At 46.8% G+C, this 12,434-nt stretch overlaps 1 protein-coding gene across 12 annotated transcripts in view; it reads left to right on the top strand.

Annotated features, from left to right (window-relative positions):
* Nucleotides 1–347: 347 nt before the first annotated feature.
* Calx (sodium/calcium exchanger 3) overlaps nucleotides 348–12,434 on the top strand; it is a 35,990-nt gene continuing 23,903 nt past the window's right edge. For 8 of the 12 annotated variants that reach the window (XM_001358573.4, XM_015181810.2, XM_015181814.2 and 5 more), the window contains exon 1: nucleotides 10,301–10,621. The gene's annotated coding sequence lies outside the window, so the exon portion shown is untranslated. The other 4 variants (XM_015181817.2, XM_015181807.2, XM_015181816.2 and 1 more) reach the window with 4 other exon arrangements.

Raw genomic sequence — 12,434 nt, 5'->3', positions numbered from 1 at the left:
GCTTGCTTGTCTAAGACGGCGGGGACTCCCTCTCTCAGTGCGCCATCGAGACTGCACTGAGAGCAGCCCAAGCCGGAGAGTGACCGAGACTGAGAGAGACTCTCAGAGAGCAGCTCTTATCGCATGTCAGCCACAGTGAGTGTTCCAATGCCCAGCCGTTCCTTATCCTGTGCAATGTTGGGGCCCCCTTCGTGGTTCGGCTCGGCTCGTATCGTATCGTATCGGATCGGATCGGTTCGACTCGTTGTGGCTCGTGTTTTGTGGAGCTGCTTGGGGCCAACGGGGCCGGGCCGGGTCGGGCCGTGTTTCGGTTGGCGGCCTCAGTCTTTCATTATCCGGCGTACGAGCGGGTCACGTTTTCGCATTGGTTCCCTACCACACACGCAGCGGCGGCAAACAGCACCCCAGCAAAATTCGAGGAGAGCGGCGGCGGCGGCAAAGCGGTTTTTGCTGCGCTTCTCCTATTTTAAGTGCCGAGCGTTTTACTATTTTTACTACAGAGCCACACAGAGATACAAACACACACCAGTGCATGCGTGGATATTCGGACATTCAGACATTCGGCAATTCGTGTGAGTGCAGTGCAGTCCGTGTGTGTGTGTGTGTTTGGGGGTTTTTCAGTTAGAAACAACAACAACAAAAAAAAAAAAACAAAAACGAAATACGACAATTACATGGCGGCAGTGTTAAATGCTATTGAAATGATCTTCCATAAATAAATGTTGAGCAATACTCGAAGAAATAAATTGTTCAGAATTAAATTTGCAAAATGCACACGGCAACAGCAGCAGCAGAAGCAGCAGCATCGGTGGAGAATCGGTGGAGCCGAAACTAGGCTAAATATCTTTGCATACTTTTGGGCCAGCTTTTCAGCACACACACAGGCACAGAGCGGCAGAGCGACAGAGCGACAGACAGACAGACAGGTCCTGCGCCTGCGGTCGCCGACATTTGAACCTGTTCCAAGCCCCAGCGCTGACCGCTGACCGCTGAGCGCCGGCAGGCCGTGTCCGTGGCGTCCTCGTTCGCTGCTTTCTTTACTTTTGGCAGCAGATGAAAATAAGTGCAATAAGAGCGAGCAGGCACACAGACACACTCACACTCACACTCGCATCGAAAAGGACAAGCGCAAAAAGAGTTCGCCTTTGAGTTCAGTTTCGGTGCAGTGGTTCTCGGAGTGGTGCAACGGTTCAACAGCCTCCGGGTTCCGGGTTCCGGGTTCGGGGCAAGCACAACTGCAAATTCGTGAGTGCAGTGGCCCGTCGTCACTTCGTCCCGGCTTCGTGTGCGCATCCTGTTTGTCTTTCAGCACCCCCTCTGTCCGTGTATGTGTATCCTGCAACAGTAGCAGCAGCAGCAGCAGCAGCAGCCCCATCTCTGCAGCGGCGAAAATTGTGTCAGCAGCATCAGTGGAGCAGCAGCAGCAACTTCTGCAGTTCGCCAGTCTGGCGCCTGAATCTCCAATTGCCGGTAAGGTGCCTCTTGGGGCGGGTTAAGCTTATGCTTGGGTTAAAATATTACGACTATGGGCCACAGCTCTGTGCCACCCACCCCCTACCTACCCCCTACTGCTTGAGCTTACCTTGACAACGACTGGCGGGGGGGTACGGGGTGGTGAGTCCGTGACAATTGTCAGTTTGTTTTTCGCTATCGATTAAGCGCTCTGAAACGTTGTTGCCACCTCGTGGCCACTTGTCTAGGTCTCGCCTTTGTCTTTCCGCCTCCGCGAATTAGCGGCAACTTCTGGGCCACGCCATGCCACACCATACAGCAGCAGCAGCAGCAGCAGCATATGGCTTTGTCGCCAGTCTCTCTTGTCTTCTGCGTCGCCTAATTGAGTCTTTTGTGCGGCTCAGAAAGAAAGCAGCAGCAGCGAAAAAATAATAATGGAAAACACAGTCCACACGGAGGCGGGTAAACAAATGGAAGGCGAACCACTCACGACTCTGTGCGCCTGCTTCAGGACTCCTGTCTGTCCTGCCACTTGACTCGCCTCGCCTCGTCGCTGGCTTTTCGGCACGTTTCCTTCCATTTGCTGGCTGGCTGGCTGACTGGCGGCATTTTCCTTTGTCAATATCAGTCAAATTGTTCGTTTTGTCGCCTCAGTTCCCTGACATTTGCTTACCATTTCGTTTTTTTCAGAGCTCCCCTTTGAGTACACATCTACATATCTATTCATTCATTCACTCATTCATTCATGGGAGTCGTGGCGGGGTCCCTTTTTCATTGACAAATTGTAAGAAAGAAAGGTCATCCCCAATTGTTTGACATTTCGGTTCAATTGCTGGACAATCCGGATCGAGTACCCCAAAAATTGGATGTGTGTTTGGGGCTACTTCGAATCTTATCACCCTAAATAATGGCCATTAACTAGCTAATCAATCAAGTACCCAATCATCAGCATGACTCTCTCGAAGCCCCAACCAAGATGATAAGAACACTGCCAAAGCAATTATACAATTTGCCATAACCCATGGCTGTAGAACGGACAATACGTGTGCCCCCCAGAGGTAAGGTATCCACAGCTTATATGTATGCAAATTCAGCATTGATCGGCTGGTACTGCCACTACCTTTAGAGAGGGCTTAGTCCACCCATTAAACGTGCAGGCACTGCGCACAGAAACCCCTTGTATAGAAACCGCATTTTATGCAAATTTCATTTCATTTGTTGAATCATTCTCTCCGTTCGTTTTGAGTGCAATTAAAAGCAACAAGCCGCAGAGCAGCTCCTCCACACTCCACACTCCACACTCCCCACTCCACCCTCTTCCCCCTGCCACCCTTTCCGTTATTTCTCCGTTGAAAACTCGACGCGTTAAAGGCTTAGAAAGAGAGAGGGAGAGATGAGTGGCAGCCACTCAAAAGCTTATGGCCTGCACATGCATATGAAGCGGCCGCAAAGCAGCGAGCACACGCCCCCGGCCACGCCCGCGTTGCCCCGAAAAACACAAGCAACGTTTTTTTTTTGTGCGGCAAAAAAGCGTAACTTTTGTAAACACACAAAAAAGCCACCGCAAACACATACGATACGGGCACAGAAAACGGCAAATAACAAGATTTGGCCATGTTTGATTCATGCAGCTGGCAGGCAATTCATGAGCCTCGCCTCCCACGAATTGGGGCCAACAAAGGGGTAGCGGTGGCCAAACAGGGCCAAAGCTACAGTTGCACTAGCCACAGCAGCCGAACGTCTGACTTTCGCACAATGGCAACGGCAGCACAACTTCTGCCGGCAGAAGAAAGGATTCTTTCGAGTGTAAACTTTATGCAGAATTCAGCAGCAGCCGGCAGCAGCAGCAAGCAGCAGAGTTAATCATACGACTGACAGTGAGAAAGGACCCGGCCAGCTAGCTTTAAGCCACAAAAAAAGTAGGGGTAGAGCAGTGTGAGAGTGTGAGAGAGGGAGAGTTCTATTTGCCGCATTGAACGTGTGTGGCTTCAAATTGCGCATACGCCCCGTAAAACGCTTGGTCCTGTCCCAAGCAAATCTGCAGGCAATTTGATTAAAGCCAGCGGACCATAAAGTATATTATATATAGAGAGAGAAATGGTGAAATATAAGGATTACTCTCTAAGCCAGAGCCAAGTCGAGCATAAAATGCAGGCAGGACAGGCCGCTTCGAGGGACTCCATTACGTTTCCGCCCCAGCTCGGATTCCGTCCATAAAAAAGGGAATGGCAATTAAATTGTGACTGCGATGATGAAAGCAGCGCAAAAATAAAAATTAAAAGAGATAAAACTTCCATAAAGATGACAGGAAAATCAGGAAAAAGGAGGCGCAAAACGGAACGATAAATAACGGGGCAAAATGGCAGCAAAGAAAAAGGACAGCGAGACAGCGACTTCGCACAAAATGGCGACGGCAATGGTGATGACAATAACCGGGCCCGTAAGTCGGCTTTTGTCAAGCTCTGCCGTGCGAAAGAAAAGACGCGCGAAAGGAACAAGATATTGGGATATCTAAATTACCGTTGTCACGCACCTCTCCCACACACACACACACGCACAAACAAGAAGCAAACACACACATAGAAAAAGTCTGAAATTCAAACACACGGAAACCAGAGTGAAAACCTTTCATTTCCAGCAGGAGCAGGGGTAGAGAAGGGAGGGAGCAGAAGAGAGAGCTTCCTCCCATTGACTGGGCGAACAAAGGCCAAGGAAATGATAATTTTCCGCTTAACAGACAGGCACTTGTGTGGAGAGAAATGTAATTGAAACGCTTTCAATTAACTCTCACTCGTCGAGCAGGGCAGGTCTTAATAAATCTCACATTACCTTATGGGCCTTTCATCAGTCGCATTTCAATTAAATAGACGCGTGTCTGAAATATTCATCAAGCAAACAGCCAACAGCAAACAGCGAAAGGCAGGCATACATTCGGTTAATGTTCGGTGAATAATTCAAAAATGTAAGTGAATCCCAAGTAATTCAAGGAAACAGGATCGAAGTGCTGTCTATACGAGTGTGTGGGCTCCGGCCTCCGGTCCAACTTAATTTCCATTTCAATTTTCCCTCGTATCTTTTCCGCATTTCATTGTTGGCTTCCTCCCACTCGCACTCGTCCTTGTGCCTTCCTACGCTCTGTGGATAAACGCCAAACTATATGCTACGTTTGTGCCACGAGGAGGCGGGCGGGGGGGGCGCCATTTTGGCTCTGTGTGCCGGCTCTAATGGATTTCCAAGGCGGAGAAGCAGCATAACAATTTGTTTGTGGGCTGAAACTGTTGCTTAGGTCGGTGCCCACACACAGAATATTACGTATATGATGATGATGGTGATGCTGCTGATGGCGATGATGTTGTCGATGGGATAATGTGACTTTTCTTGGCTCCGATTCGGAGCCAGATTGTAACATCGTTAGCCGTTTTTGATGCCAAGGCAAGCATATAAATGACATGGCGTCCTACCACGATAACATAACAATGCCCTGCCACAAATGCTGTACACTGTTTATCGGTTATGTGCAACCAATCCCTCTCCCTTCCTGGAGGAAGAGGAGCGGCAATTGCAACGTTAAGAAACTGGTAGGGAAAGATATTTGCTTTACTGATTGGCCGAGACTAATCAAGCGCTGGGTCAGCATTTTCATTCATCGAAATGATTGATTGATGAACTGACTGATTGCGAGCGCTTTTTCATGCCAGAGTGCAAACATTTGGTTTGGTCAGCAGACATCATCCATCAGGCAGCATCGCAGAGCACTGGCCGGGGCTGCCACTGACACACGGCAACTGTGTGTGTGTGTGTGGCAAATTGTCGAGTCGATTCCGAGACTCAACTCTTTGCCACATTAACAGCCAACACAACAGCCCTTTCCATTGAAAGTTTCAGCAGGATGGGGGACTGGGATAGTTTGCGGAGTTGGTTCACAAATAGTTTTGTGCTCTCCCCCCACCGCCACGATAGTGGACAACTTTAGCAGCTATCTAACCAACTTTGGCATGCTATGGCATGGCTCCTCCCTGGGAGCTGGCTCCGGATGCGGATGGGGCAGGAAAATCAATAGTACTGTGCGTTGTACTCACACATAGACATTTATGTGGCACGCAGCTGTTGTTGCCTGCTCGTTGCTCGCTGCTGCTGCCGCATGCCAATAAATCATGGCGAGCAAGTGATAATATCATGCCGTCTGATAACTCGACTATTTGACACTGGTAAAGCGGCACGGCTTTATTATTTACCGACTCTAAACTCTAAGCTTTATAGCCCCGAGCTAATATTAATTATAATTTATTATTTTCTGTTCGAGCGGGATACAGATATGACTAAGAGCTGCCGCGATACATATATAGTGCCTAGTATATGGTGTACATTCGCCTTGACATTGGCATTAACTTCAGTCCCCAGATGACTGCATGTTTTTTTGTTTCTTTACGAGCCACAGTCCGACAATAGAAGCCCTACAAGAAAATACTATTAGTCAAGACGAGACGTGACTAATGTGGCAAGCAGGGTCGTCAAGTTATTTGCTTGTCAGCTGGAGGAGGAATCAAGCAGAATCTCGTCTCTGGTCAAGCGTCTCGGCTGCAACGCTAACAGCATATCCCGCATATTGTACCCCTGGATGATGGGACATGTTGACATTTGATATTTCAGGCGTTTTGGAAAATCAAATCAATGTCAGTCGCAGTCCCTGCCCCACGCCGATGGCCAGTGCGCGATTCCTGTCCTTGCAGTGCCATAATTGCCATTAGCTGTTCGACGACAGTTATGTGGATGTGGATTTTCCGCCCAAGGCCCGGGGGTAGATATGGTATCGCATATTTGACAGATGGACAGGTCCACTCAAAGAGACCCCCACACTTACACACAGGCACTAAAACAACCACATGCTGAGAAGCGTCACGTGTAGCCTACTTTCGGGCGGAGCTCTGCTTGAGCTTTGGCTGAGATTGCGCCCATTCAAGTGGCACATTTTTTGGGGGCGCCCACTTACCGCTTAACCACTCATCCATCCCCACTGGCCGACAACTATTTAGGTCTTAACCCGAAGCCGTAGGCATGGGCATGGGCATTCTTGTAAATGTGTGAAATACTGCTATAAATAAATAACAGATAAAACGGGGGTACGATACTGTTAAATAATAAACAGTTTACGCTCCGAACGGCAGACAAAAGGCGTGAAAATGCTGGTGTGTGGTAGGGGCACGGGGCACGGGGCACGGGGTATGGGGTATGGGGGAGGCGTGGCCGTTCAACTGTCAACACACAAAATGATACACATCTAAGCCCGCACCACCACAAAGGAGCAGCCAGATAGGCACACAGATACAGATACAGATACACACTCAAACACACACACACACACACACACACACAGAAACACTCTCCAAGTTTCTGACAAGAAGGCATTTCAAATCGACGACGACCGTCATCAAACTTGTTGTTATAACGTCACAGATAGCCGAAACGACACAGCAAAAACAGCGACGACGATATCAAAATGTCGCCAATAAACGAGAGGGAAAAATACGCTGACATCGCCAACTGTTCCTCGCTTTGGTCCTGTATTAAACATGTCATTTGGCTCGGCTGTTGTTTCTCTTTGGCGAACATCGCAGCACCGACAACTGTCAGACATTCTCTTGTTAGGATAACGAATCTAATACCCATGCCCAGGCCCATGGAAGGCTGACATTCCTCTTAGATCTACCCCCCAGTGACAGTGGCCGAAGTTGCAGATACCTTGCCATCCTTCTCTGCGGCGCAAGCATCTTAGCCATGAAAGAAATACCTCCTGGAAGGGCATTGTACAGTAAATCTTCTGCTTCGAACTGGTTTAAACTGAAGTGCCGCTCTGATAGGGTGCAAGGAAATGTTTGTGGAGGGCTTTTGTGGACTTTCCCTTTCGGGCGGGGTGTGAAGGATTCTAGATTCGGCATTTGATATGGTTGTGTCGACTCTGAAACACACAAAAAACTGTGTGGCAGCCTGGTGTGCCTGTATCTGGAATGTTGTGGCAGCTTTACGGTTGGCTGCGGTTTGCTCGGCTCTTGCTAAATATTTAATTCGGTTGGTTTTTTGGGCAAAAACAGTGACACGTTGGCCGTTGCTGGCTGATAACCACTTAACCATCAGCTTATTGGGACTTTGTCAATTGTCAGACTCCATAATTAAGGTTAGCAACATGTCCGTGATTGTCAATGACGTGATGGGCTAGAATGCGGGTGTATAATTGTCGTGCCAGTGCCAGTGGCGGTGGCGGTGCCTGTACCTGTGCTGATTAAATACCGATCATATAACCAAGCTGAGAGTATATCAAGATGAAGAGCTATCATCAGGCTATCATGGCCGGCAGTACAGACGTAATTGCTCCGACTTATCGCGAAGCTATTCTAAGCAACTATTGTATTTCTCCCTATCGAGTGCCGCCCTATCTGAGGCCGTTGCGTGCGTCATATACTTAGGCGAGATATCAACGGGTCTGCCAAAGCGGCGATACGATTACGTTTACAGTTCGTTTACTAAACGGTGACCCACATGGCACGCGATTTCGTGTGCTCTGATTTATACTTCATGTATATCACAATCGAAACAGAGCTGCCTTATTCTCCAAAAGACACACCACACAAACAGGATCGAAGCTTCAGGTGAGAGAGCCCCTTGCGGCCGTGTGTAGACCGCAGATAGCGAATGCAGTCTTTTATCCGTATCTGTGCTGGATCCCCGTATCTGCATCTGTATCTGTGTCTCTATCTGTGGAGCTGTCAGAAGCACTAGGCACTAGGCACTTGGCAAGGGCCGGTAGTTCAGTTGCTTGCCAGGAAGCAAGCGAAGGCGACCGACACCGACACCGACTCCGACTCCGACACCGAAAGGCGTGAAGAGAACAAGAGCTATGCATTATTAAAGACCGTAGCAGAGCGTTCAGCAAGTCAAGTCGAATCGTCATTGAATATATTGCATATTTGCGAGAGATTCCAGAGTCAATCCCAGCTCTGAGTGAGTATACGCCAAGGGGACAAATACCACGCGCACACATGTGGCGGGGAGGGGAGGGGAGACTAGAGCTATGTATCTGTGAGATACATACTTATATACTCGTAATGTACGTATCCACGTTGCACGACACCTCAACGTAACGCCGCGGCAGCCGAAAATCACATGCCAGAGAGGAGGAGAAGGAGGAGGCGATGTGCGAGAATCGAAATGAAATGCGGACCCAAAAGCCGCTTACCGCAGATAGATGAGATAGAAAATATGCGAATAAATTATGTGTGGTGGCCAGCATACAATATACGATATATCCGCACACGAATCGAGTCGAATGGCTACATATGTATGTATAATCTTCATATGTCTGGCGACGGGCAGGCATATTGGACTGCGACTGGGGACCGTATGAGAAAGAGGGAGAGAGAGGGAGAGAGTCTTTTCTTTTGTTAAAGGCTAGTAGATGATGAAGATGCGTTGAAAATGTTCTTCAGAAAGACAGACCACACACACACACACACAAATCAGAATTAGCAAAAATCTGTGCATGACTACTAGAAAATATTGCCTGCATTTTGTTATACTTAGAATCGGACCGACCGCGGGACAATAATAAACAAACAAAATGCATGGCAAAACCAACAAAAAGAGGGACAGAGAGCGAGAGAGAGAGAGGAGAACGCGCCGATAGATAGATGGATAGAGACTGCAGAACAACCGAAATGAATGTTTAATAATAAAAGAGGGATATGTGTGTCTAGCCCCGAACACGGGTTGCAAATCAAATCAAACAATCGATACTCTTCATACATGCACTCGAATATTCAGTTTATTCAGAATACATTTTTTAAATGGAATATTTTCAAGGGGCTTAAAGTCATGGGCCAAGCCAAGCGATGTATAAATAGAATTATACAACATTTAAAAACAAATTTTCAATTTTCTTGTGCCATTAAAATGTGCTTTTAGTGCTCCATTTAGATTTCAACACTCCATCGATTGTGCAATCATTATTGTACAATTTGTATCTTTTTTTTTTTGCCATTTTCCACATGGTATCCCGTGCTCAACCAACGAAAAATCAGAGAACAAAAGTAGCGCACACCGAATAATTATGAACTGGGGGACAGACGAGCCAGCAGACATAACAGAGATGCCGCCAGGCAGACAGAGAGAGAGAGAGTGGGAGAGAGAGAGAGAGTGGGCGATCAGAGACAGACCGACAGGTGGCCAGGTGGCAATGTGGGGAGGATAGTGCGAGTACAGTGGCAGATTAGTCGTGCGTTGGATGCCAAGCGAATGCAAAAAAAAAATGGAATCTCAAATCGCTGCTAGCTCGGTCAGGGCAGACGAATAACAGAACTTTTGGGAGAGTTAAATATAAACATCTGTACTGGGAATTACTTAACAGCCAATTTGGCACAACCACCTACACGCCCATAAACACACACTCGTCCATACCAACCCGTCTCTGCGTGGTCCGCGCAAAAGTGCTGTATGTCTTTGTAACTTAATTTACTAGACGATTTACGAATGCCGAATGTGATTTGCCGTGCCTTTGGCTTTGCCTTTGCCTTTGCCTTGTGCTTGAACTTGCCAAAAATATCGAACAAATTTGATCGACCCAGAAGCACTGAGAAACCAGAACAACGTAAATGGCGCAACGTAACGGCGCGCAAACGTAACGTAAACAAAGTGCCGTTCGTTTGCACGATGTTCTGTTCTGTTCTGCTGTAGCTCTGCCCTTGCCTCTGCTTCTGCGTCTGCCTCTGCCTCTGCCACTGCTCGCTGGTTCCGTTAGTTCGTTCGATTGCTTGCCCGCCGCTCATCTATTTCCTATTCCTACATATTCGCATTCCCCCATTCCCATTCCCATTCCCATTTTCATACACACTCATATTCACGGCGGTCGGTCTCAGTCTCAGTCCTTGGCGAGACGCGGCGCGTTCGATCGAAAATTCTGTTATTTTTTGTTGGTGCTAAATTTAAAAGTCTTTGTTAAAATTATAATATGTGCGAGTATATGCCGTACAGTGTCATTGGCGTGCTTCGAATTCTACAGTCCCTTAAAGTCAGTCAGGCCCAACATTGGTGATAAATCAAGCCCCCGCAGGAAAATCAAAATCGTAGCGGAATTTCGGAACACCTGACACGATAAGCGGGCCGAGGGCAGAGGAGAAATGTAAGCCAAGCTGCTGCAGCAGCCGCCCGGGGGCGCAGGCTTTTAATTAATTCGCAATCTCTCAACCTGGCGACGACGTGCAGCAATTTTCCAATAATGGCCAAATGCAATTTGCCGCTGGAAGGTGGAGAAATGGCTGGGCTCCGGCAGGAGGCGAGAGGATAGACAGAGAGGGAAAAGCAGCAGGAAAAATTGGAGCTGTTGCCCCAGCATATGTTCGCTCTGTGCTCCCAGGGGCGTCTATTCGTCTGCTTGCCCTTGCCTCGTCTTCACTTCTTCACTCTCTCCCTCTCCCTGTCGCTCTACGGCGTTCTCACACTCTCTATCTGTCCCGCTCTTTATCTATCTATATCTCTGCTTTGCTACGCTGCCGTCTGCTGTCAGCTCTTGTTGTAATTGCTAAATTAATGCAAACGTTGATGATTATCTTAGCCCCTGCGCCATAAACGGCAGGGCATATTGATTTATCGGATTTCGAAGCCGGAACAAATATTACCACAGTATATGATGGATATAAAAGTGATTTAATATGATACAATTAATATGTAAAGTGCGAGATGTAGGGTATACTATATACCATGGACTTTTAGCTCTCTAACTGCTCGAACTGGAAGGTTGGAAGCCCATTCAAAAATATGTCAGTGTAGATTTATCAGTTCAGTGCTCAATCAGTAATATTTCAGCGTACTTTCAATCTTATCTTAACCGCATTCGTCTTAAAGTGTAGGGCATATCAAGACTTGCATGTACATATTGATTTATGGAATTTCGCATCGGGCATACAACTGATTTGATGTGTTTGATCAAGTTTGACAGTTCCAAGGAAAAACGCGACTATAAATATGCCAAACAAATGTCTGTTTATGCAGAAAGTTAAATTCAGCGAACCGTTAACGGAGCTCCCACCTCCTCCCCCCCCTGTGCAGCAGCATACAGACGTCTCATGTGCAGTTTTCTGCTTGGCTTTGTGTTATTTAAAGTTATCAAAGTCTTGTGAACACCCCACCCCACCCCGCTTCACAGCCAACTGCTGTGGCGCCTCAGTGTTGCCAGCTGTCAACTGTCTGCATGTGCATCAAAAATGCATACATACATACCCAAACATGTGTAGGTGTGTGTGCCGCTCTTTTAGTCTCTTTCTCTTCCTCTCTGCTTTATCCTCCTTCCTATTGCTATCCCTTCTTGGCAATCTTTATGCATTTATAATGGTCTGTCTTGTCAGTCACTTTGGTCGCTTGTTGTTCTTCTTGGTTCTGTCCACCGTTACGGTTTGGCTATGTTCAATTTAATATACCCTTACTCTAGGTATTGTCATTTTGAGGAGATTTTTGGCAAGGCATTAGAGGAAATAGTATAGCCCCATCCTTCTGTCATCTACCTGTATCTATGAACCCTTATGGCCCGTCAGTTTTTAGGATAAATAGAGATTATTGTTCTCAGAAAAGTTTTAAGCATTTTGCAGCTTATTATTTTTGTACACTCAGAGAAAAATGGAATAGTAAAAAAATAAGCCCATATTTAAATTAAATTTTCGGGTTTTAAATACAAAAAGTAAAATTACATAGAATTCACTTTGATTTAAAAATAAATGTATTGTATGAACCGGGAATTTTAGTACCAAATATTTTAAGATAATCGAGGTAATTGAAACGGGAATTTTACACGATCTACATACATTTAATCTGAATAAAAACACTTTAAATTAAATAAATAAAGATTTAATATATATTTTCATATTTATGGTCAAATTTAAATTCCTTTTTCTTTACCATTTCCACTCTTGGTGGGAATAAATTGGTATATATTTTTTAAT

This window comes from Drosophila pseudoobscura, chromosome 2 (assembly GCF_009870125.1).
Source record: "Drosophila pseudoobscura strain MV-25-SWS-2005 chromosome 2, UCI_Dpse_MV25, whole genome shotgun sequence".
In the NCBI taxonomy this organism is placed as follows: domain Eukaryota; kingdom Metazoa; phylum Arthropoda; class Insecta; order Diptera; family Drosophilidae; genus Drosophila; species Drosophila pseudoobscura.
This window is presented reverse-complemented; position numbering and strand designations above follow the sequence as displayed.